Source organism: Mesocricetus auratus, unplaced genomic scaffold (genome assembly GCF_017639785.1).
Source record: "Mesocricetus auratus isolate SY011 unplaced genomic scaffold, BCM_Maur_2.0 Super-Scaffold_100676, whole genome shotgun sequence".
NCBI classification, from domain to species: Eukaryota; Metazoa; Chordata; class Mammalia; order Rodentia; family Cricetidae; genus Mesocricetus; species Mesocricetus auratus.
This window is the reverse complement of record NW_024429266.1, coordinates 18,301,133-18,324,699: the sequence shown is the minus strand read 5'-3', so window position 1 is coordinate 18,324,699 and position 23,567 is coordinate 18,301,133. Positions and strand designations below refer to the sequence as shown.

General features: G+C 40.8%; 1 protein-coding gene across 2 annotated transcripts in view; it reads right to left on the bottom strand.

The window, feature by feature from the left end:
* The window catches only part of Grem2 (gremlin 2, DAN family BMP antagonist), a 101,283-nt gene that overhangs the window by 4,069 nt on the left and 73,647 nt on the right, over positions 1-23,567 (bottom strand). The gene's annotated exons all lie outside the window — the stretch shown is intronic.

Genomic DNA, 23,567 nt, shown 5'->3' with positions numbered 1-23,567 from the left:
GTCCCTTCACAGTTTATTTGAGTCTTGAAACAGCCTTAGGCTCTACCTACTGTTGATTCCCTACTTAACAATGAAGTAAACTGAGACCCTCAGAAGTGGAGTCCTTGGTCCCAGATTGCTTTCTTCAAATTCTAAGCTCAGGAGGTCATTTAAGATTAGAGTAAATGCGATTTATTGGTTCCCAAGGTATATCAGAAGGTTTTCAGTTTCCTTTCATATGTAAATGAAATTATAATCAGAGTTGCATTAAGTAGGTATGACTGCTTTCTCAATTTCATGGATGAGGAAACAGGCTTTGAAGGGCTATGGAACTTGCCAAAATCTCGAAGCCTGTATATGAAATACTTGAATCTAGGCATCTCAGCTCTATAATGTAGGCTTCCATGAATATAGCTATCTCTCATAAAGTTTTGTTGAAATGCCTATGCTAAATCACAGTGAGTATCGCTGTTAGTAGTCCAGGTCTAAATGACAAATAACTTTGTATATCATCCCAAAAATGATTCCTTCTGTCATCAAGTATTTCTAGAGAACTGATCCTAGCATAAATACTATCAGAAGCTTTGTCAATACTTGTATTTATTTTCCTGTTACAGTTGTGTGGCTAAACATCCTCCAGGTTCCACGTGAGTGTCCCGGAGTTTGCATATGGAGGATCCTTTAAGAGATGAAACCTGGTAGGAGGCCTTTAAGTCATTGTGGAAGTAACCTCGAAATAGAGTGTGGGACCAGTGTCTCCTCCTCCTCTTCATTCTATATCCTGACTGCAGTTTCTCCCCCCTCCTCTCTTTTCAGTCCCTCCCCCCTCTTCCCCTCTGCATCCTCCACCCCATTCACGTCTATTCAGAAAAGGGCAGGCCTCCCATATATATATATATATATATATATATATATATATATTAAGTTACAGTAAGGTTAAGCACCCTACCTTGTATTGAGGCTGAGCAAGGCAACCCAGTATGAGAAATAGGGTCCTAAAAGCCGGCCAAAGAGTCAGAGATAGCCCCTGCTACCACTGTTAGGAGTCCTACAAGAAGACCGAGTTATATAACTGCCAGATACATGCAGAGGGCCTAGATTGGCCCCATGAAAGCTCCAGACCACCATTGGAACCCCAGAGAACCCCCATCCAGATCAGAAGCCATACACATACATAGGCAGAACGTCAGACCCAAACTTGGGCATCAAACCGCTGTTGGACCAGAGACTATTCAGAATATCAAAAGTGCAGCCCCTGATGGAGTAAAAAATGCTCTACTCAACCACAGGCCATGGAATCCAAAAGACCAGAAAGGAAATAGAAACTAAGGAGGAAAACACCTACCCAACAAAGACAAAACCAGAAATTGGCATCTAGACCAATAATCCAAATCCAAGTGTCTAAACGCAGTGTAAGAACATAAACAACAACCCCCAGGGTAATATGTCACCACCAGGACCCAGCCACTCCACTGTAGCTAGATATCTTCTCTCTTTTATTTCTGGGCTGCAGTGGTGTGAGCAGCTTTCTCTGCCATTCACCCCCTCCCTTGATCTGGCACTTCTCCATGAACTAAAACCATCTATGGACTAAAGTCTTCAAAACTGTGAACCAAGACAGACTCTTCATCTTTTTCAGTTATCTCAGGTATTTTGTTTCAGTAAAGGAAAGTTGACTAAGGAGGAAACCCATGGTCACAGAGGATATGAAGGTATAAAGAAAATGTACCTATTGTGCTTGGAGAAGGAACTGTAAGAGTCTAGATAATTTGGTGTCTGGGGCAGTCTCTCAATATCTGGAAAGCATGGGCTGTGAAAGCATGAAGACTCAAGGTTAGATCCCCAGAAACCTAGTAAAGGAAAGCATGGCATGGAGGCACATACCTGTGATGCCAGACTAGAAGGCAGAGAATGGGGGGAACCAGGACTTCCTGGCTAGCCAACTTAGCTAATCATTGATTCCCCAGGTTCAGTGAGAGTGAGGTCTATTCTCAAAAGATAAGGTAGGGAAGAAAAATTAAAAAAGAATTTGTCCTGGCGGTGGTGCTACCAGAAACACTGACTAATGTTAGACAATGTGGGTGACATTGACCAACAGGAAGAAACATTGAAGAACTGAGAGACAGGGAAAGGATTTGCTGTTTCCCACTATAAAAACATTTGTACACTACAATTATTAAAATTTTAAGTACAAGTTTCTTTTAAGGACTTTTCTCACACCTCCTTGTTTCCACACATGAAGTGTCCTATGAAAATGGCCACACTTCCAGCAGACCCATGGCAAGAGTTGAGACTTGATTTGCTCAGCATATTGTATCTGTGGAGTGATTCATGAGCTCCATAGCCTCTTAAAAGGAGAGTCTTTTGGTTCTACTTTAATGATTTCCAAAATTATTAATATTCTGAGTAAACAAAATAAAAAAATTTCAGGTCTCAGTCAGGAAAGATTTATGGTCAGCCTGGTCCTCTGCTTCTAGCTCCAACATCAGCTTATCCTGGCCTCTTGGTAGGCTCAAACACCATGCTTTCTCCTTCAGCAGCTTCTCACTGTTGTCAGGAAGAAGAGAGCTAAAACATGCCCAGATCGATTTGGGGCAGAAACTCTTCGTGTGAACAATGTTCGATGTGGTGATTAGTAACAGCCGTTCTCTGAGCACTTTAAAAGGGCACGCAAACATCTGGCATCCATCCCTGGAAGCTGTGTCTCCCAAGAACTGAGGAAGTAAAGCAAACTTCCAATTTTCAGGAAAGGGAAAGATACTGATGAAATCTGCACAACAGGGGCCAAGTCTGGCTCTTCTCTCCATCTCCATCCTTTCTCTGTCTCTCTCTGTCTTTCTGTCTCTCTGTCTCTCTCTGTCGTTCTCTCTCTGTGTGTGATATGTTTCATTTATCCTTCCCATGCAGCAATAAGAAGTTGGCCAAGGACCTGGCATCTCAGTGCAGAACAGGTAAACCAGCTACTTACCTGTTTTAGCTATAGTGCCTACTGGGAGGTGTCCTTATGTACCAGCTCCTGCCACTGACATCCTCTCTGCTGGCCCTTGCAATTCTGTTAAGGGTCATAGTTGGAGCAAAGGTGCACATTGCTGCCTTCGGTTTATTATCCATGCCACATCCAGGTCAGGGGGGCCAACCTGGACCTGCATTTACCATTCAGTGCCCCTGACCCCCTTTTCTATTCAGAGAAATGGCTGGCATATAACCACCTCTCAGGAATGCTGCTGCGGCTGCCAGTAATGACAGCACGAGGATACTTCACTTAACTCTCACATCTTGTGTTTGGCTTGTATCAGAAGAAACTCATAAATAACTCCTGTTGGTTTTATTAACCATCTTTCTGGCCTGACAATGTTGTCAATTTGCAAAGTGTGCCAGGACTATAAATGCTGATGGCCTAAGCAGATTAGCTTGGCCAAAGTAGATTGTATAAAAAGAGAGCTGGTAGTGGAAGTATTTCCCCCTAAGTGAACGCCCTTGGGCCTGACCTTTGAAGCCAGAGCAAGCTGCCCCCTACGTAGCCAATGGATAGCAAGTCCCTTCTATCAACTCTTCATAGAAGGGTCTATGACAGGAAACTTGTGATTTCTAGAAAAGGTCAGCAGGGACGAGTCACTGGGTGTATGCAGATGAGCAATAGTTAAAGATGCAGTAAAACTGGGGACCTCACTCTCAGAGTGACCTTGCTGGATCTTAGACATTAGCGCAAGACTGAACTGGACTGTGTAGGAGTCGAGAATAGAATGGGGCCCAGATATTTTCTGTGTCCTAGGGATTCCAGAATACCAGGGAAGGATGAAGGAAACCATTTGAGATAAACTTCTCCACTACACAACTAGGCAGACTCTAACCAAGCAAAACAATGCAAACCCAGACCCCCAACCATGTTAACCACCAGGGATTGTTGTTTATAGGTTTTCTACAGCCACAGCTTCAGCAAGCAAAGGTACTTCATCTGTAATTTTTAGTCTTCTACCGGGAAGGTAATGTTTATCTCCTTGTCAAACTCTCTCGAGGCACATTCAGATTTCCTTGTTTCTCCAAGATCATCCTTTACTTGGGGTTCCTTGTTTGTGAAACCACTTATCTCCCCCTGGCAACTGTAAACTGAAGCAAACTATGGCCCATGGGGCCAAACCAAAACCTGAAGCTCTGTTTTGTAAATAAGCTTGTGTTGGAACATTGCCACACCCACTCATTTATCTTTCCACTATGGGTGCATTTGTACTGTATGACAGAATGAGTACTGGAGCCAGCAACTGTGTTGTCCATAAAGTCAAAGAATATTCATTATGTGACCTTTTACATAAAAGCTTCACAAACATCTGTCTCAAACCCCACCTATCCAATTTAGTTGTTGCCTTCTTCGTCTTAGGTTCTTTGGTCACACAAAGTGTTCTTTCAAAATTTCTAACTGTTCAATGTTTCATTGAGTGAGATAGAAAATGCAGTAACTCTTATGTGCCAATCACCAAGATGGAAGCTGTATTGACATTTCTCGTCTTTATTTTACAGTCTCAATTTTGAAAAAATATATAATATGAACATATAGAAAAACAACCTTGCAGTTCCCTCCTGTAACTCCTTCTGAATGTCCTCATTGAGACGGCCAACATTCTGCCCTCAGTATGCACTGTATCATTTACTGCTCACGTTTTAGCTTATGTTTTATGCCTGAGTATTTCTGAGATGGTGTGACAATTCTTTGCATAAAGAATATCACCTTCTACTTTCCATTTCAGAATTGCATGCTTGAGATTTTACACCCGTGGGTACTTGCAGACATCTGTTCATCCCTCTGCTATTAAAACAGATCATATCCATCTATCTTTACTGAGTGACTACAGGGAGCTTCGACTTGTGCCCTGTAGTCTATAGTGCTACACCAAACACTTCAGACATCTGTTTATTTACGCCTGCTGGCTGCAGATTTTTCCAGGAGACAAGGGGTAAATGCTGGGTCACAGGCTGTGATCAGCTTGAACTGGACTAGCTTCCATAGGTTGTTTTCCAAGCACTGATGCCAGGATTCTTTCCCTGGGGTAAAATGTGTGTCCCTGCTGCTGTGCTGCACATACTTGCAAACACTTGGTATTACCACACATAACTTTTGCCTATCTGAAAAAAAGGGAAAGGACATTGTACTATTAATTTGAATGTCTCTGATTACAAGGTCACATCAAGCTCAAATGCAGTGATCCTCTGACTACAAAGGAGTGGTTGCCATCCATTTGAAGCCAGGGAAGTTGAAATATTGTGAGAGGCAAACTCAGAAGTCCTAACTGTAAATCTCTGAAGTGTCATGAAAAGACTTGGAAGCAGCCAGCAATTTCAAAGCAGAAATATCAAAGCATCCCACATGATACAGGAGTTTGAAATCCAAACGGATTAATTTACTTTTCTAAGTGACATTGTCTGGGTCAAACTGACCGTCATCCCCTCTCAGTACCAATTTCATTTCATCTGAAAAAGAATGACATCATGCTCTTAAATTTTATCAACCAAAGAAAATATAATTTGTGGTTATATATTTTGATTTGTAGATATCTAAGGTATCAGAATAATCAAAGTTCTTAATCTCTGAGGAAAGTGCTGGCATATAGTCGAGATAGGCAGTACAACCCAAGGCAATACTGCAACAGACTATTCTATTCAATAAGGGAATGGACAAGAAAGCTCTGTGGCAGCGGTGACATATATACACAGGAGTAGCTTCTGTCTCAGACCCATGCATCAGAATGGAAAGTATAGTAGATTTCTGAACCTTGAATATGGCCCACTGGTAGCTTCCTCCAGATTTCCCTTGATAAAATGGTGTTAATTATTACCCGCTGGCCCATGACACTGTGAGGAGGAGAGTGGAGCTGACGGTGGTGATATCTTCCTTGTACAAATAAAGCATGTCTGAAAGTCAGCAAATGGAGCTTGACATTAGCTAACCATAAAGGTCTGGAGGTCTGAACAGACAGACAGGAAGTAAGATAGTTGGGTAGAAACAGGATATAAGCAGGGAGAAACAGGAACTTGCTGTCTTGTCTGTTGAGACGCTAAGGAGGTAAGGTGTGGCTATGGCTTGTTCCTTCTCTCTGATCTCTCAGCGTTTCCCTCTATATCTGAGTTCAGGTTTTTGTTATGTAGACCAATTAAGAACTGTATTTACAGCTGACATCATGTCACTATCCAAGAAGTCCATGTGAGTTTCATTTGAAAGGAAGAGTAGTATAGTCCGTGAAGGATTTTGTAGATAGTGCCACTGTTCTCCCAGTTACCAGACAGTCCCTATTTCTTCTTTTTCAGACAAGGAGTTGAGGCTGGTGCCCTAGAGGCTGGCCATAGCACACTGACTGCATTCAGTAGTGTCTTTCCTACCCTGCCAGGATGGTACTGTGTTACTAAATTGCTTTTCCCTGGGCACATAGGAGAGATTTTCAAGTGTACATATCCATGAAAGTCAGACCGGCCTGTCCAAGATGCTTTGAGAAGAGCAAAATTTCTCTGCTCACTCTTCCTTCCAGCTCCTTGGTTTTGCTACATCACAGTCTTTAAGGAGTGACCGTAGCTCATAGTCATTTTTGATAGAGCCAAACCCTATGTTATTTCCTCTGGGGTTCTTGAGAATATGCATCTACTTTCTCTATTTATTTTTCTCTTTATTTCTTTGCTTCCCTTAACAGGCTGAAGTTCCTCCACAGGACTTATTTTTTTTTTATTCCATCTTATTCCTCATCCATGCTTTTGACTTCAGTCATTAGCCCTCTGCTCATTACTCTCAGTTACCATACCCACCTGCCCACCAAACATTTCCCATGTCTCCTGGAATCCCCTATGTCCTGTGCTCTTCAGTCATTTCTCGTGCTTCTGCTGCTCTCCTGATGGTTCAGATCTCAGTGACCAACTCAGGGTTTTCCTTTAAGCCAGCAAACTGAGACTGCTCATTTACCACTTCAGAACTTGCAGGCCTTTTCGTCCTCGCTAGTAGAACCATGCTCTGTTCAGGCATTGGATTCTAAGTTCACCACGAACCTGCCACATACCATATTGTGGAAAGTTGGTTCAAGCCAATGAATTACCCTGTCTCCTTTCAGTCAATTGGTTTTGATAGGGGTAGTGGTGCACCTCTGGGAATTTTTTCCTAGATGAAATGAGACCTGCCAGGAGAAATTACTAGTGCCGATTTTTCTTTTTAACGCAAGGATTTAATGCCTGTCCTAGTAACACCTGTCAACTTGACCCAGCACAGACTTACTAAAAAAGAAGGGCTTAATTGATTCATGTTGGCTCATGGTAATGTCCTTGAGGCATTTGTTTATTAGATTAACTCGTAGGCATGTCTGTGAGGCATTGCCTTCTTCTTCTTCTTCTTCTTCTTCTTCTTCTTCTTCTTCTTCTTCTTCTTCTTCTTCTTCTTCTTCTTCTTCTTCTTCTTCCTTTTCCTCTTCCTCCTCCTCTTCCTCCTCTTCTTCTTCTGATTTTATTTATTTATTATGTAGACAGCATGTCTGCCTGCAGGCCAGAAGAGGGCACCAGATTTCATTAAGGTGGTTGTGAGCCACCATATGGTTGCTGGGAATTGAACTCAGGACCCCTGGAAGATCAGCCCGTACTCTTAACTGCTGAGCTATCTCTCTAGACCCAAGGCATTGTCTTGATTGCTAAATGGTATAAAAGACCCCAACTCCCTCTGGGGTCCTATTTCCTAAGCATAAATTATGGATTGGAATAAATGTCAAATAAACCCTTCCCTCCTCTTCATTGCTTTGGTAAAGTTACTTGTCACAGCACCAGAATGAAACCAGAACAATGTCCCATGCTGTGGAATCCCCCTCAAGGGTATGCATGTAAGAGAAAGTATCAGACTTATGCATTACAGAGCACAGCAAGAGTATTTCTGATTGTGTTGATAGGTTCACAAATCCAGCCAGCATTGGTTACTGCCTGCCAACCTCTATGCATGATATTTGCAAAATCAGTCTTCAACTTTTAAATCATATCGCTTGCTGGAAAGTTGATCCTATCTTCTCACATATTAAATCCATTGGCAGCACTTTCCCACATCTCACATCTAGATAGCCCTTTGATCTTGTTTGGTCCCATGGCATCTCTTCACCTTCTACTTTATAAGGGAAACCCAGAAAACTACATGTTCAACCCTATGCAAGAATGCTTTCAAATTCTAAACATCTAGAAAGCTATTTCTCTCTACTACTTTTATTATTTTTATTTCTGATGTATTTCCTAGGGTCACTGTTAGTCATTGGGTATCATTTGAGTATACTTTTTATTGTGAAATTTTCCTAAATCATCTTTGCTTCCTGTGTTCTTCACTTTTAAAAAATTGCTTAGCTACAGCCAACAGATACTACAAGCTACTATAAGCACATTTCCCCCCTATATGAATGAAAATACTTGAAATTCAAGAATGGTTTAGATATTTATTTATGTGTGATAAAAAGACTGACTGAGCAAATGGATTTTAGCTCTATTTAATCAATGTAGTTTGTTTATTGGTTTTTGGAGACAAGGTCTCAGGTACATCAGGCTGGCCTCAGATACTGCTATGCTGTTCAGGTTGGCCTTACACTGCTGCCCCTCTTGCCTCCCAAGTACAAGGATTACAGGCATGTGGATCACACGCAGATAGATGTAGCTTTTCAGAATTATTTTAACACCATAAATAGGAGACTGAAGTTGGGTTGATGTAACGCCATTGGGGTAGGAAGCCCGGAAACCTCTCCGGTAAGAGACATACTTAGATTAACAATTATGGGGTAATTACTTAAGTCAGAGCTAGCCAGTAAGAAACAAGCAAGGCCAACAGCTTCATAATTAATATAGCCTCCTGTGTGTTTATTTGGGACTGATGCAGATCTGGAACCAGGCGGGCGGGAAGGCTCCTCTCAAGGAAAGCTTCTCTTAACAGAATGGTTGTCAGGAGTGGGATTCAATTTCCACGCAAAACAACAAAAGCTTTAAAGGAATTTTAGAAACAGAAGAACAGAGAGAAGCACAGATTTTGGTAGCAGCATTTTTCTCAGGTGTGCTCTGTTTTGCTAGCGATAAGCCGAGATTCACGCGGCTCGCTTACAGGAGTCTTCCTGACTCGGCATAAAAAAAAAAAAAAAACCAACAAGGTTGTTTTAAGAGACTCTGCTAACAATTAAAAAGTTGTACGTACAGCTGGAAGTGGCAGCTTTTGCTGGAGGTCAGCATGGACTGAGGTGGTAAGCTAGAGTCACGCTTACGCCCGCCATCTTGACGAAAAACAAAAACAAAAAACTGGCAGTTTAAAACAGCCGCGGTTTTACAGATAAGACACGTGGCCAGAAAAACATAAAGATTTACAGTAAAGTCAGACTTGGATAAAGAAAAACCTCTAAAGGTTTACAGTGTGTTTAAAAATATACATGAGATTGAGAGAGAAAATGAAACGACAAAGTGGTAAATAAATACAAAAGCTGGCTGTGGTGGCACACGCCAGTAGAAATTGCCCCAGAGGCAGAGGCAGGCAGGTTTCCAAAGAGAAACCCTGTCTCAGAGAAAAATAAATAAAAGTGAAAGAAATAAAGTAATAATAGATAAATAAATAAGCCACGTAAAGATGGAAAATACACAGAGAGTCTGGATACTGTACGCTATTGTGTTTTTCAGTTTCTTGCTTGCTCAGGAAGGAACTGCTACTAAAGTACACTTGATTATAAATGCTGCTAAATTAATCCAACTTCTATCTTTTAAAAATGCCTTGACTTCAAAATTTAAGTATAAGGATATGTTACTCGGAAAAGGAGATTTTATTTATGTTTCTACAGAAAATGAAAAGCTGAGGATTCCTTCCAGGCTTCTGTGGTTCGACGAACCAAGACCCCCGGAAGCAGTGGACAAGGTGTTCCAACAATTGAGACAGTTAAGATGATGCAGCTTTACAGACCCCCAAAATATGGACTTATACAGGTTTCTGAGTTTTGTCATGATCCCCATGGTATAAGCAGCGCCCCCCTTCCAGCAGGAAGCAGTTTGGAATGAGTGACGTCCCAATTCCCATCTTGTTTATAAATCTTTGTTCTCATTTAAATGGGGTTATTTATAATTGGCTAGTGATCACAGCCAGTCTTTTTTAATGGTAAAAAAGGGAATTATGGTATGGGTATGGTTTTTCATTTATTGATACAAATTCAAGGTCAATTTTGTGATGCTTATATTTCTCCTCTTGATTAAGTATTGTGCTTATACTGATCTTTTAAAACATAATACATAATTGAATACAGACTATAGATATTTACTTATAATGTCAGAACTTATAGTTAGGTAAGTTAGGTTTTCTAGATATACAGAAATATATTTGAGATAGATAAACAGTCTTCAAACCTCTCAAAGACCTTCAGAAAATGGCATTTAAAATGGTTTAGGGTTTTTCTTGACAATGAGAAATGTCTGCTCCTGGCAGCACCAATTACGTCTGAGAGGAAGATGGGCATCGAAGAAACTCGTTATGGAGTTTACTTTGAACATGGCAATATTAGCCATTTGGGCAAGAAATGCTCTTGCCTGTACTGCTTGACTGTTGTTGTATATTCTGGACAAGCAGGACCCACAGGAAAGTGACTGCTGAACTCAGTCTTACAGGGTTCCTGCTTCATGGAAGAGTCTACGAGACTTTCTACAGGACAGAGAAATGACTGACAGACTGCCAATGCAGATGGACAGTTTGAAATTTCCTGCTTTGCTGAGAAATCTTATGGACACATTGTAGCCTACGGGCTGAAGATGGATGCCCCAACGTTACAGAGGAACTTCGGGTGACTGTCCAGGCAGTAAGATGTCTCTGTCAATCCTAGTGTTTATATATTATCCTTCTGTGGTCTTTGATGGAGTTGAAGACAGAAAGCTATAATTATAGTTTTCCTTAGTTATGATAAGAGATAAGCTACATATAGAACTTTGGACTCACAGGAATGAGATAGATGATATTTTCTTTAAATCTTGCTAAAATATTGTAACTATGTTCTTACTTGATAACTGTTCTGTTATATACAATTTGACTATGTTAAAGTTAAGACCTTTCTTTTTGTTTAAACAGAAAAGAGGAGATGTTGGGGAAGTCTTATGTCAATAGAGTACTGTTGAGCCTATAGGGAACCAAGATAGGAGGGATTAGGAATCCAGGAGAACTCTGGGAAGGAGAAACATAAGCCCGGAAACCTCTCCGGTAAGAGACATACTTAGATTAACAATTATGGGGTAATTACTTAAGTCAGAGCTAGCCAGTAAGAAACAAGCAAGGCCAACAGCTTCATAATTAATATAGCCTACTGTGTGTTTATTTGGGACTGATGCGGATCTGGAACCAGGCAGCGGGAAGGCTCCTCTCAAGGAAAGCTTCTCTTAACAGGTTGAGTTTTCAGTGGAAATGATACTTGTCACACAGTCTTCAGCTGCTGAGTTTGTACATATGTAGCCATCAAACCTAGAAACACACTTTTGAAAATTCCTTCAAGCAGTTGCCTGTGATTCAGTATGCATAGTTTTGCAGCCTTTTTTCCCTTCCATTTTAGACTGCTGTCCATTCCTCCTTATTCCTTAGACCCCTGACCTCATGTTCTTTGCAGTCTCTCCTCTACGAACTACAGCAATTCTGCTCACTACCCCATTTTTAAGCAGGTATATGGTCAGTCCCTACAGGTGCTCAGGATGGTGTGTATTCATGGGAAGTTAAATAGCAACCAGTACACAGACCCTCAATCTCCATTTATTGCTTCTCTCCTAAGAGACTGGATAGGAAACACTTCCATTTTGAAACAAACCGCCTCTGCTTCCTGCCCCTGTGAGTGTTCCCTTCTGTCTGTTGACAACAGAAAGGAATTGCTCCCATCCTGCCCCACTCATATCATTGCTTGGTCTCCTCTTAGTTTCTAGAAATCAGCAGCATCCATTCACAAAGCACACATAACAGAAACAGCTCCTACATGAGATACCCCTGTAAAGAGGTAGACCACTGAAATGTACAATTCCAGGTTTATTAACTAGTTACTAAGTTCATAGGGTATCTATGCTATTTGAACAACTACTGTTATTCACTAAAATGATTAATCCACAGGAAATTTTGATTATTTTAAGCTTTTTGGTCACTGAATAAAAGGTAAAACCCATATGCTTACTTCTTTTCACTGAAAAGAATGACAGAATAAAAAGTAGAAGAGTTACAAATATAAAACCTACTAGGAAAGCTAATATGAAATATGAATTTAAGGAGAAAAACATTTTCTTTAAAGGAATATTTTATATGTACTTTAAAAAGCATGTGATAATATACATGAAATACCTATGGTATTTAGAGACCTCTGGAGATACTAAGACAAGTATTTAGAGACCTTTAGAGATGGTAAGAAGAAGGATTTTAGTTTGTGACACTCAATTTGCGATATTTTTTAAATAACACTTACTGCAAATTCTAAATGTCAACTAAGAAAGCCACTGGTTATATTTTGAAATAGCAATGTTAAAGAGTCATATCATAACACATATAGAAGTCTATTTTCAAATTGCATAAATATGAACAGTGCATTAATAATGCTGGGCAAGAACAATAAGTCACCCTCCATTTCTTTGGTTCATAAAAATTTTATATCCATATATAAACGTTAGGAAAGAGCTCAAGCTCCATTCCTCTCTGATTCATTCACTCACTCTCTCAAATACTGCAACCTCTCTTCCCTGACAGTTTTTCAAAATACTTAGTTGGCTAATGGGTTTGAAGAGAACTGGAAAGCCCTGTATTAAGTAATCTAATTGAAACAAGAAGTCTGGTTTGCTTGGTGTTACTTCTCGGGCACTCTGCCTCCTTCCAGTTAGCTGCTATTGACAACTGATGGTGAATTCAGACAAATTGGAGGGCAAATCCAAGGCTCTGAACCAAAGAAAACAAACATAATCAGAGACAACCAGGAGACTTGAAACATGCCAGTGGAAATGGAGTTATGGAAAAACTGAAGAAAAAAGTGTTGAAAACACATTAGAAATGAATACCAAGAGTAAAATCACTCTCCACTTACATGTCCTCAATAGGTGGCACTTTTGTTAAAGTTCTATTCATTAACTGTGACCCACTTGCTCATCGTCAGTACTCTGTGAACCTCCATAAGATGTGACACATGAAGGGAATTAATAGCATCCTAGATCAAGAAAATGTCTATGGTAACCTTGGAAATAGGAGATGATGTGATTGGCATTTTGAAAGAGCCATGAAATCAAAACTGCTGGGCTAAATCAAGGGTATATGGGAAGAGAAAGGAAGGGGAAATTTTAGAAGGTTGTCTTTTAATAGACCCAAGAACAAGGAAGAAAAGAAAATCTAGGTTATTTGCATCAAACAATTGGCTGTTGTGGGGTAAAGTTGAGTATTTACTGTAAGAGATCAGAAAAGAACTGCTTCATGACAGGAAGTCTATATGCACTAACAAAGAAAATTCCATGCTGAGATCTGTCCATGTAGGGGTGGGAAGAATGGGTTACCTGTAAACAGAAGAGAACTGGGGTGAGGATGTGGGTGGAACTCTGGGACAAACGACTGTTGTAGGGTATTTGTATGAAGGTGTATTATTGTGATTGGTGTAAATAGAAGCTGAACAGCCAGTAGCTAGGCAGGAGATATAGGCAGGATTTCCAAGGAGAGAAAGGAAGAGGAGAAGGAATCTAGGTATATAGGAAATGCCAGGAGACACAGAGAGGAAATAGAATGGAAGAGAGGCAATATCATGTGATAGAACATAGATTAATATAAATAGATTAATTTAAATTATAAGAGCTAGTTTAGAGTAAGCCTAAGCTATAGGCCGAGCTTACATAATTAATAAGAAGTCTCCATGTCATTATTTGTGAGTTGGCAGCCCAAAGAAAAATCTGACTACAAACAGCCTTTCCAGTACAGTGCAGAAAGGAAATCCAGCAAGGTGACCTTGCAAAAGCAGGAAGAACAAAGGCTATCGGAAGTTCAGTGAGGAAACATCTGAAAAGTTTTCTGTCATTTGTGAGCCCAGGAAACTCCAATGGACAATTTCAAACCCATGGTCACACAGATGGCCTGGTTAAACCCACCAGGTCCCAAAACAAATCAGAGTCATGAAACAAAAAGAGGTGTCTAGGGAACTTTGGGGAATGACGGGTGGGAGGGAGATGAGTAAAATGGGGGTAAGAGTATTTAGAATGCATTATATGCATCCATGGAATTGTCAAAAAAAATTGAGCTGGGCGTTGGTGGCACACGCCTATAATCCCAGCACTCTGGAGGCAGAGGCAGGCAGATCTCTATAAATTCGAGGCCAGCCTGGTCTACAGAGCAAGTTCCAGGACATCTTCCAAAAGAACACAGAGAAACCCTGTCTCAAAAAACCAAAACTAAGACAAAACAAAAAACCAAATTTAATTAACAAAAAATAAGTCTTTTCTGGTTGAATAGGTTTGGGTACAGCTTGATGGATATGTTTCAGAGAAGGCAGATGTGGGCAGGAGCAACATTGCAACAGGGAGCCTGCTGGTGGTGGCACACGCCTTTAATCCTAGCACTTGGGAGGGAGAGTCAGGCAGATATCTGAGTTCAAGGACAGGTTTGTTTACAAAGCAAGTTCAAGGACAGCCAGGGCTACACAGAGAAACCCCGTCTCAAAAAACAAAACAGAACAAATAAAGATTGCAAGATTGCAATAAGGAGAGTGTGAAGGTAGGGGGGTATTAATCAGCTTCCCAATATTATTGATATCCTCTCAGACATTTAAGGAACTAAGTAAATGGACTATACAAAAGCTAGAAGATGGCTTTCTTCCCTTTGAAGCTAAGGATTGAATACAGACCCATGAGCATGCTATCCAATCACTTACATACACTCCCAACCCTCTTCTACCCCAATATTGTTATTGGGTAGTAGTTCACATGTCACACTCTTCGCCCATTTAAAGAACACCACCTACAGCCCCAGGCAATCAGTTGTCCACTTTCTGTCTCTACATACTGGACATATAAAACTATTATTTTTTCAGCTCTAGGGAGGTTTTGTAGTGAGTGAAGTGCTTGCTAACCAAGCAAGAAGACACAAGTCCAGTCACTAGCACCCATGTTAAAAGCTGGACATGGAGGCACATGCCTTTATAAAAAGCCCTTCACTGGGAAGGCAGAGGCAGGCAGATCCCTGGGACCAACCAATCAAACCTAATTGATAAACTCCAATAAGAGCCACCTGTCTCAAAAAACAAAGTGGAGGGCTCTGGAGAGGTGACACCCAAAGTTGATTTCTGCTTTACCGTATGTATATGCACACCCATGAACCCACATCTACACAAATGTGTCTGTTCACACACAAGAACACACACACACACACACACACACACACACACATTCCTGCACTTAAACACATACACATTCTTCTGCTTTTTTCATTTTATAGGCTCTGAACCATAATGAAAAAAAAAATCAAGCCGAGTCACCTTGAAGCAATAGTCAAAATGAAACAAATATTAAGTTATTTTGCGGCCTTGACTGAAGTTCTATGTTTTTCTGAGATTTCTTTTGTCTCCCCAGTGATCAACCTTCTTCCAGCATAGCTGACTTACTGGTACTCTTTGGCGGAAAGCTCCGTGAGAGTTGAGCTCAAGTCTACCATATCCCTGTAATTTAGCATAAGTCTCACCACATAAAATATGGACAATGACTATGTATTGAGCAAATGAATGGAGATCAATATTTTTGAGAAATTACAGATGTTGCATTTGCTAGTATTCAAACATTCAGACTATAAGTGACATTTGAGAAGGAAAAAAATCTGGGAAGTTAAAGGCATCATTCCTTTGCTTTTTATTTGGGAAATAAAGCAAATTTAAGTGTACCATTCATGCAGCAAATATTTACAGAATGCACATGTGCTCATGATATTTGGTGTCCATTCTGCATTTTATAACTCTCTGTTTAGATCTTGCTTAGATCAGCCTAATTATAAATAATGTAAACAAAATGGACTTCCACTGAACTTTTGAAATATTTGCAGAGAATGTTTCTTGTTAACATCAAACAGAACCACTTCTACCTTAAGCCAAGCTTATCAAATATTTTCTAACATATTGTTTCCAAACAAATATTGGCACGTATTTCCCGAGAGCAACTTTCATAGAATTTGTTATTGGTGTGCAATACAAATGCAATAAAGACTCTTGTGTTCCTTAAATGCTGCTATGAAGCAGGCATACCTGAGAACTTACTTGAAAGGCAGATCCTGGGTGCATAACCTGGGAGGAAGGCTGACACTCCTGATCTGAGTTAGAACCTGAGAATCAGTGTTCTTAATGTGCACCCCTATTCTAAATCACAGTCAAGATTATTTATCTAAACTGTAATTATCTGGGCTCTGGTCCACTGGCAAGGGTAAACTTCATTAATTATGTCTTCATTAATAAGGATCAGAGACAAAAGAGCCTTCATGCAAAGCATGCAGAGTTAGCATCAATGGAAGCTGAAGTCTAACAGCTCTTCAAGCAATTTGCCGGCGTTTAAACCAAAGCACTTCTTTAGTTTGGCGGTGGGGAGCGGTGGGGAGATGGGCAAGAGCCAGCGCTTTCACAAAGTATCCCTTTTTATGAAGCCTGAGCGCCATGCTGTCCAGATGGCTACCAGCAAAGCTAGTAGGAATCCAAGAACTTGGCTCATTGTATCTAACTCACCCATGTGCAGAGCCTTTCCCAGGAACTAGATCATGTGATGCTGCAAGGACCTCCCCACACCATCTCTCCTTTTCTCTACTTCTCCATGATGTTCAGATCGTTTTCAGACAGGATGCATTATGTAGAAAGATCAAGGAGCCAAACAAGAGAAAGATGGCACAGTGACTTGCCACACAAGCATGAAAACTGAAGTTTGGATCTCCAGCATCCCCAGAAAAAGTCAACATGTGTGATGACCTGCCAGTAAGGCCAGCACTAGGGAGATGGAAACCATGAGGCAAGTAGGCTTGCTGGGATAACCTAGTTCATAAGATATAGGATGAAGAAACCTTGCCTCTGTAAATAAAATGTGAATAATTTTTTAAAAGTAATCCAGCATTCTGACCCTCTGTTCATTTTAATCACCTTATACATAAAGAGATGTCTTAAGAAGCATTCTGTATAAAATTTAATGAAAAACTCACATTCATAGCTTAGCTTCCTGACAGAATCTTCTTATGCCTTTCTTTTGTGATTCTATCACAAGTTCTTGGTGAGATTATTGCTGGAAACTTATCTGTCCCTGGGCTTTCCCATTCAATAGGAGTTTCCACTTCAGAGCAGTATCTGTACAAATGGTAAGAAAGGAAGCTGCACCCAGTAGGTCTCCTAAGAGCTTGTAAAAACAGTATCTAAAGAAATCACTTTGGAAATGCTGTGTGCGTATGTGGATGGGGCCAAGGCAGTGCCTGCCACCCGAAGGCAACATACTGTGGAAGATATGGAAGAGCTGGGGGTAATTTCAGCTCTGGCTAGGCAGATATGCCCCCTCTTGAGGACACCATTAATGACCTCAGTGAATGCCACACCCACAGCTCTCATCAAATCCTTAAGGGCCTATCAACTAGGTTATGTCCTTCACTCCTACTTAGGCTACTTATTAAATGATTTGGACTAAATGAACAATATTAGCCCATTCCCATTTCGCTACACAGCCTCTCTATATAGTTCAAAATAATACTGGCTTGTCACCTACCCTTCCCATCAGTTGGTGAATATCTCAGAAGCACTTTGATTGTCTTGGAGGTTCTATCAGCAAACATCTTAGTAGTTTTCCTCATTTGTTCATTTCCCCTCTCTCTCTGGGAGGGCACTTTTGAGATTACATGAGGTTGGGATAGATGAGTTAAACAGCACAAACACTTAACACAAGTACCAGCATTTAAAGTAAAAAGGATTGGGGTCACTGCAAAATATTGTAAATGTTGGGACTAACAATTTGGTTTTGTGGGTTTTGTTCCTGAGGCTGTGTTCCAGAGAGGGCAATAAAGGGTAAAACTCATTAGAGCATCATTATCTTTTGTCTAAAGGAAACAATGTGTGGTTTCTGGGCAGCCCACTTGGTGTTTGCATTGGACCTGGAAGCCTTTCAAACCAACTATATTGTTTGAACAATCCCCTCTCTTGAACATGAAAAGAACCACCAGTGAACCACAGGGTGGATGCTAAATTACTAGGTGATGACTCCTTTGGCTCCTAAAGGTTTCTAGATCGTAGCCATCAAAACCCTGGATCTTCCTTCTAAAGAGAAAGATCGCTGCCTCTGGGGAGACCTCCCATGCAGCCTCCCTCCCGTGTGCTTCCGTGGCTTCTGAGAAGTTTGGCTTAAAGTCATGATCAGCGAGTTCTCCCCAACTCTGATTCGTGTGTGTGTGTGTGTGTGTGTGTGTGTGTGTGTGTGTGTGTGTGTTTGTGTGTGTGTGTACATATTAGAACACGAGTTCAAGTGTGGAAGCCACAGGTCATCATCTGGTGTCTTTCTAGGTCTCTTTCCTTCTTGTTTTTGAGACAAGGTCTCACACTAAGTCTGAAGGTCACTGCTTTGGCTAGGTTGACTGGCCAGTGAGCTCCTGGAACCACCTGCCCTACCTAGGATTACAGGCATCAACACACCTGGCTTCTTAAGTGGACAGTGCAGATATGACATTGGGTCCTTACACTTGAGTGGCCAGTGACTTTTACTATCTGGGCTATCTCCCCAGTCCTCTAGACCCTGACTGATAAATTTCAATTCTTTGGAAACTGCAAAGTATTCCCAGATCAATTGCAATTTGAGAAGCAAGTGACTGATTAACATTTTTGATGAGGAAAGCACACTCGGTTCCTGTTGATCAAATAGGGATTTAAATGGATGTTGTGGGAATCATTGGGGCTCCCTATGCTTGCTCACCTTTCTTGGGAGATTTTATTACCCTTTTTAGCATAGATGTTATCTGGGGCTGTGTGGGAAGAAAACTCCATTGATAGAGACCTTTATTAAAGTAACACCCTGGTACTTCATTTTATAATTCCATCTAACCTGCTGGTTCTTGCATTGTAACCTCTTGTTGAGATTTGAAGAACAAAACCAAGAGCAAACTGCCCATTGATCAAGATAAAGTTCTAATATTTTAATATTAGAAAAACATAGATAACAAAAAAGCATCATGTATCAGCTGAGCTTCAATTTTGAGACTAAAGCATGATATGTTACTCTTGTTAGTGGTATCATCAATGCTACAATATGCTCCATCTACGTAACATAAACTCAAAGATGGTGGCTGTGCAGAGTCCAAGGCTTTGACTTCCTCGGCTCCAACTCTATTTCTACCAAGACCTGTAAGAGCAGACATGTCCCGTAAGAGCTGACACATTTAAGAGCAGATGTCTTGATCTCATTTTAACTCTCTGCCTTACACATATACATATATACAGACACAAATTCACATACACAGACTGTGGTGGTTTAAATAATAATGCCCATCATAGGCTTATATTTTTTAATGCTTAGCCATCAGAGTGTGGCACTATTTGAAACAATTAGAAGGATAAGGAAATGTGGTCTTTTTGAAGAAAGTGTGCCACTGCGGGTGAACTTACTAAACTGAACTCCTGGAATCCAGTGTCAGAAAGAGAGAACTGATGGGCAAAGGAGTTAAGAGTGGGCTGGTTTAACCAACAGAAACAGTTGGCCGGAACAAGGGGGATCTCTTGGACTCCAGATTGATGGCTGTGTGGAAAGCATGGGACTGACCCAGACCCCCTGAATGTGGGTGTCAGTGAGGAGGCCTAGGTAATCTATGGGGCCTTGGGTAGTATTTATCCCTGGTGTACAAATAGACTTTGAGTGCCCATGCCACAATATGAGAGGCTCCTCAGCCGGAACTCTTGGGGGAGGGTCTAGGCCCTGCCCTGGATGAAATGACAGTTACTGGAGATCCACCATGGAGGATTTCGCCTTCCTTGGGGATCGGAGTGGAGATTGGGTGGGGGACTGGGGGACCTGATGGGGAGGGCGGGGAAGGAGGGGAGGGAGAGAGAGCTGGGATTGACATGTGAAACAAGATTATTTCTAACCTAAATAAAAAAAATAAATACACACACAAAAAGCCCAGGAATCTCTCTCTCTCTCTCTCTCTCTCTCTCTCTCTCTCTCTCTCTCTCTCTCTCGTGTGTGTGTGTGTGTGTGCACGCCCATCATCATGGGGAACAGTTATGAGACACATAAATACACACACATACACAAATATACACAAACACACATACATATACACAGAGAGAAACACACATATACACACCCATATACATGTATACACACATAGAGAGACTCTAGAATCAGAGTATTAGCAATAACTAGGTGTTGGAAGAACTAATTCCTATTTTCCAAATGTAAATACTGAACTTACCCAATTACAGATTTAGAGTTGGGATTCAAATTAAGGTTTCCTCTGAGAAAAATTACCTTCTTTTTCTAGATTTATCTACGACTTCCCTTTACCTTTTTATATTCCAACAGTGTACCTTTCCAATTGCCTCATTTTAAGTGTCAAAAGGAAACCATAGCTCCATATGTAAAGGTCAAAATGCAGAACCGATCATTCTTGCGATCTATTGCAATCTTTGTGTTATGAGCACAGAAAGACTGGATTTCCCCCTCTGTTGCTATTGCAGTGGCCACACAGGGACAAGCATGGCATGGGTTCTTACCACTTAACAGGCTTAAGCGACCACATGGCATACCATTTTAAGAAAACAAACAGTATTAGGTGTCTCCCCTAATTCCTCACCCCACATTCTTTACTCAAACAGTAACACTTAATGAACCAGTTCTCACCAACATCGTAGAGTTATCAGGGTAGTGAGTCCCAGGCATCCCTTTGCCTCTCCTTCTCCAAGGCTAGAATTACAGGTATAAACTTAAGCCCCTTCCATTGCACATGAGTGCAGGGGATCCAAACTCAGTTCCTCATTCTTGCCCAGCAAGCACTTTTCACCAGAGCCATCACCTAGGTCCTTGTTGGTTTTCTAAATCCTTAGTGTAGAAACTGTGTTTTAGAGTTGGGATACTCCCTATCAGCATCCATCCCATTCTCTTTTCAACAGAGGAATCTAAGCTGCAGATACAGTGAGACCCATAACCACCTTGACCTTGAACAGTTTTCACAGAATGTTACAGCTGAATGAAAAGTTAGGACACTGGGAGGCTATATCTGCTGATAGACAGGTCACTCTGAGGAGTAGGCATAACCGACATGTGTATCTTTGTGTTCTTTTCCTCATCGGGGTTATAAATTCATTGAGTTCGGGCATGTTTGTCACATGTGCAACTTTTTAATAGTGTATATGGTTTTTATTTGTTCTCTTTTTTGTTGCTCATTTTAAAATAATATTTTGTTTTGCTAAGAAGAACACATCCTTTGGTTGGGGAGGAGGAAGCAAGCATCTGAAGTCTTGTCCCTTGCTATCTGGAATGGTGGGATAAATTACTTTAGCAAAATAAGCTCTTAAGTCAGCTGTGCCTAAGGTAACATTGCTTTTGACCCAGACCAATCCACTCTGATCCAATTGTCACATCTCCCTCTTGCTGCTGTAAACAATAGAGGTTTTGTCCTATCCTGGGTTTGTTTCGTGAATGAAAGTGGTTACTTACAATTGTCCACACACACACACACACACACACACACACACACACAAAGCAGTCTGCTCCCCCATCCTCTGGTTTCTCATTTTTATACGGTTCTTAATATTAAACAGGAAAAGGGCGATGAGTAGCCCAAGGATGTTGAAGTATCAGGTATCAGTGCTGTTTGTTCGAATATTGTCTATTGGCTGAGGAGCGTAGTCATGGGGCATCTTCTGTTGTGATGGAAGTGGTCATTGCTTTCTATGCTTAGGGTGACTAATCCTTAAGATTCATTGCTACTTACACATGTTTTTATATTTTTTACATATGATATGTTTTGACAATGTGTGTGCAGCTTGTACAATGGCTTTTCTTGGTTCATCTACTCTGAGCTTATCGTGCCATCTCTATGCTCCCAGTCATAGGCATATCATGAAGCTCCAGTACCAGCCCTGCTTGAGGCAGTCTAGACTTTCACATCAGACATGCCACAAAGGAGAGCAGTTCACGTGCCCAGGTCACAGCACAAAAACAAGCAATATGAGAAGCTAAGACAGTTGGTCCCCTCAAACTCACTGGTCCAATGAGAATTGCCTAAATAAACCTAAAGACACAGAAATCAAAAGCACAATCTTAAACCTCATAAAAGAATTTTATATCTAAAAATATAATTAAAGGTTGAATAGAAATGCTAAAATAAAGAGGAAAAGATTGAGAAAATGAAAGAATATTTGGAATAGTGATTTTTACCATGCCTTTGCTTTGTATAGTTCTCCAGGCTATGTGCTATCTTGACCCAAATAAACTTAGTTCTAGCATATAAAAGGTCCCCTTTGGTGGCTTTGTCTTGGGAAAATAGATTTGGCCGTTTGGCAATTGAGAGAAAGAAAAAGAGGGAGAGAGACAGAGACAAAGACACACACACAGAGACAGATATAGAGACACAGAGACAGACAGACACACAGAGAGAGAGAGAGGGGGGGGAAGTGAGAGAGAACATAGATTCGATGGTAAATAAAATTCTACTGCCTTCTTTCTGGCTGCTATTTTGTGGGTCACTAAGCAGGAATCAGCCATAATAATTTACAGCACACTTATTAAATAATTCTAGAGGGATCTTTAGAGGTCTTTGGAGAAAGTCACTGTTGTTACTTCCAATCCAAAGGCACCTTCACGGTATCAGTGCCTTTCATGTAATATTTACCTTCACTCGGGAGAAAACAATGACTTAGACATTTTCAACTTCTAGTGATTTGGTTCTAATTTTCCTGATATTTACTTCCACCAAAGCCCATTTGAGCTGATGAAATAGATTACAATTGTAGGACCTACAGTCCTCTCTCATTTGGTGATCATTTCTAGGAGGCAACACCTCCTTTATGGTGAAATGATTAGTATGATATTCTTGAGATTTTCAAGGGAACAAGAGCCAGGAGAAAAGAAGCTAAGAAGTCAAGTCAAAGGCCTTTTTTCACAACCTTTGAAAGGCTTTTCCAAGTTAAACAATGGCTTAAAAAAGGAGAAGGGGGGAGGAGAGGAGGATGGAGAAGAGGATGGCAGGAAGGAAAAGGAGGAAGAAATAATGATGTAGTTTTGAGGAGACAATGCATGCATTTATGATATGGAATTGAATGACTACAAAGTGGAAAGTCTTGAAAGGTTCCCACATACTGGTGTTTCTAAAAACCAACAGTTTAGAAGTCCTATAATCAGTTTCTACCACCATTCTAGAACAACATTTCTCACCTTGAAGTACTAGTGACATTTTTAGGATTGGACAACTCTAGGCTGGAGATGATTTTTCTCTATTCTATACTGTTCAGTGGTGTCTTTGGCTTCTACTCACCATTATACTGCATCATGTTCAAGATATGACACCAAAACTCCTTCTCTAAGGGAGATGTTGAAATATATATTGAAAGAAAACTCCATAATAGCACTCCAGGAAGATTTTCTTCGCTCATTCATTA